At 33.2% G+C, this 2,958-nt stretch overlaps 1 pseudogene; it reads left to right on the forward strand.

Annotated features, from left to right (window-relative positions):
• Nucleotides 1–2,000: 2,000 nt before the first annotated feature.
• On the forward strand, nucleotides 2,001–2,682 carry LOC118016510 (annotated as a pseudogene).
• The last annotated feature ends 276 nt before the right edge of the window (nucleotides 2,683–2,958 follow it).

The following is a 2,958-nucleotide window of genomic DNA, read 5'->3' on the forward strand; positions in this document are numbered from 1 at the left end:
TTAGATGTTTTCATGTCTCCTATAATATGTTGAAATATATGTTAAGTTATACCATATAAAGTTTAACACTCAATTTTTTTAATATGAAGGAAAATATAAATATTTACTAACCTGACAAATAGGCATTCTGGTTTTAGCTCCTCACTGCCTGAATTTTGTATTTAGATGCTCTCGCCAACAAAATTAGACAATAGATATCAAAGTCAGGGACCACTTCTGAGGAGAATACATATCATAGTGCCAAAATAAAGAATACTGTACAAGATTGGAATCAGCAACTTCCAGTTCTAATTCCACTGAGTGAGAAGTTATTCTCTTTAAAAGATAACAGTGTGGGACTTCCACTTCCAAATATAAGAGATTAACTTGTACCAGATTTGCCCAACCATGTTAAGCAACCATAAAACTGAACAAAGAGAAGTGACTCTTCTCTGGCATTATACAAAAGGCAGCACAAGACTTCCTACCGAAGGAAGAGAAACACAAAAGGTGAGTTAAACCAAAAGTAATATAATTGTAAAGTGCTTTATAACTAACGTAAAACGAAAATATTTGACAACTTAGAACAAAAGAGGAAGGTTGTAAGAATGCCATTGTAAGATTCTTACGTCTGCAATTTGTGATATGCAAATTGTATAATGATAAAATATTCTAAATACATGAATGAGAGTAAGATGCATATTGTATTTAGTAAAGCAACCACCAAAATAATCATATAAATAGATAGAGCTAAAAAGCATGAAAGAAAATAAAACACTAGAAATATTCAATTAAACCAAAAGTAGACCTCAAAAGAGGAACAAAAAACAAATGATGCAAATAGGATGCACAGGTTAAAATAGCAGACTTTAACCCAAAATTACCAATAATTACATTAAAAGAAAATAGACTAAATACTGAAAGGACAGATATTATATGACTAGTTTTAAAAAGCATATTCCAACTAAATGCTCTCCACAAGATAGGTACATTAAAAAACAGAGATTGAAAATAAAAGGATGAATGATCTATACGGCATAGCAGTTAGATTTAAAAAACTGTTATGGCTATATTAATATAAAATAAGGTATAATTCAAAACAGTAAGTATTACAAGAAATAAAGAGGATGTTAATCGCTTCTCGGCCTTTTGGCTAAGATCAAGTGAAGAAATAAAGAGGATGTTATATAATAATAAAAAGCTCAATCAATAGAATACATAACAAGCTTAAATATGCACCTAATAAGAAAGAATAAAAAAATATGAAACAAAAACTGATGGAACTAAAGGGAGAAACAGATAAATCTACAATCATAATTGGAGTATTAAACACCCTTTCGTAGTTACTAATAGAATATATAAAAACAGTACAAATATACAGGATGTAAAAAACATTATCAATCATTGTGATCTCATTGACATTAACATTAACCTCCAAAAAAACCAAATTCTTGACAGGTGCAAATAAAACATTCACCAAGATAAGGATGTACCTAGATATACAATAAATCTCAGTAGATTTCAGAAGACTGAAATCTTACAGAGTATGTTCTCTGACCACAAAGAATTTAATTAGAAAATAATAAAAAGATATCTAGAAATGTCTCAAATATTGGAAATTAAACAACACATTTCTAAATAAACATAACTGGAAAAAATCACAAAGCAATTTTCAACTGAATAATAAACATAAAACATATAAAAATTTGTGAGATTCTGTGAAGCAGTTCTTAAAGGGGAAATTTATAGATTTAAGTGCCAATATTGGAAAAGAAGAAAGTTATAAAGTGAAGTATTTAACTTTCCACCTTAAGAAAATTTAAAAAAAAAATCACAAATTATATACAAAGCAAGTAGAAAAAGGAAGCAATAAAGAATAGAAGTCTATGACTGACAGAGAAAATTAACAAACCCAAATTTGGTTCTTTAAATGACTAATAAACCTGATAATCCTCTATGAAGATTAATGAATTTTAAAAAAGGAATAAAGCTCTTTTCCGGTTACTGTGGCGTGAAGGACCATGAGCAGCAAAGTCTCCCGCGACACCCTGTAGGAGACAGTGCGGGAAGTCCTGCACGGGAACCAGCGCAAGCGCCGGAAGTTTTTGGAGACAGTGGAGCTGCAGATCAGCCTGAAGAACTCTGACCCTCAGAAGGACAAATGCTTCTTGGGCACCGTCAGGCTTAAGTCCACTCCCTGCCCCAAGTTCTCTGTATGTGTTTTGGGGGATCAGCAGCACTGTGCTGAGGCCAAGGCAGTGGATATTCCCCACATGGACATTGAGGTGCTGAAGAAACTCAACAAGAATAAGAAATTAGTCAAGAAGCTGGCCAAGAAGTATTATGCATTTTTGGCTTCAAAATCTCTGATCAAACAGATCCCATGAATCCTGGGCCCAGGCCTGAATAAGGCTGGCAAGTTCCCTTCCTTGCTGACCCACAATGAAAACATTGTGGCCAAAGTAGATGAAGTGAGGTCCACCATCAAATTCCAGATGAAGAAGATGCTGTGTCTGGCAGTGGCTGTTGGCCACGTGAGGATGACAGATGACGAGCTTGTGTACAACATCCACTTAGCGGTCAATTTCCTGGTGTCCTTGCTCAAGAAGAATTGGCAGAACGTCTGGGCTTTATACATCAAGAGCACCATGGGCAAGCCCCAGCTCCTGTACTAAGGCACAGTTCAATAAATCCTAGTGCTACCCTTAAAAAAAAAAAAAAAAGAATAAAATGAGCAATAGCAGGATGAAATAATGGCTATTTCTACAGAATATTCAGATAACAAGGGAATATTATAATCAACTTCATGCCAATAAATTAGACAATAAAATGGAAACATTCCTTGGGGAAAGAAGGACTTACAAAACAGTTCAATTTTTTAAAAAACTAACAAAAAAAGAAATAGAAAAATCTGAAAAACTTTATATCCATTAATGAAACTAAATTTGTAATTAAAAAAAAATCTTTTCAAAAAGAAAC

This window comes from Mirounga leonina, unplaced genomic scaffold (genome assembly GCF_011800145.1).
Source record: "Mirounga leonina isolate KUSES-001 unplaced genomic scaffold, KU_Mleo_1.0 Mir_168, whole genome shotgun sequence".
Classification (NCBI taxonomy): domain Eukaryota; kingdom Metazoa; phylum Chordata; class Mammalia; order Carnivora; family Phocidae; genus Mirounga; species Mirounga leonina.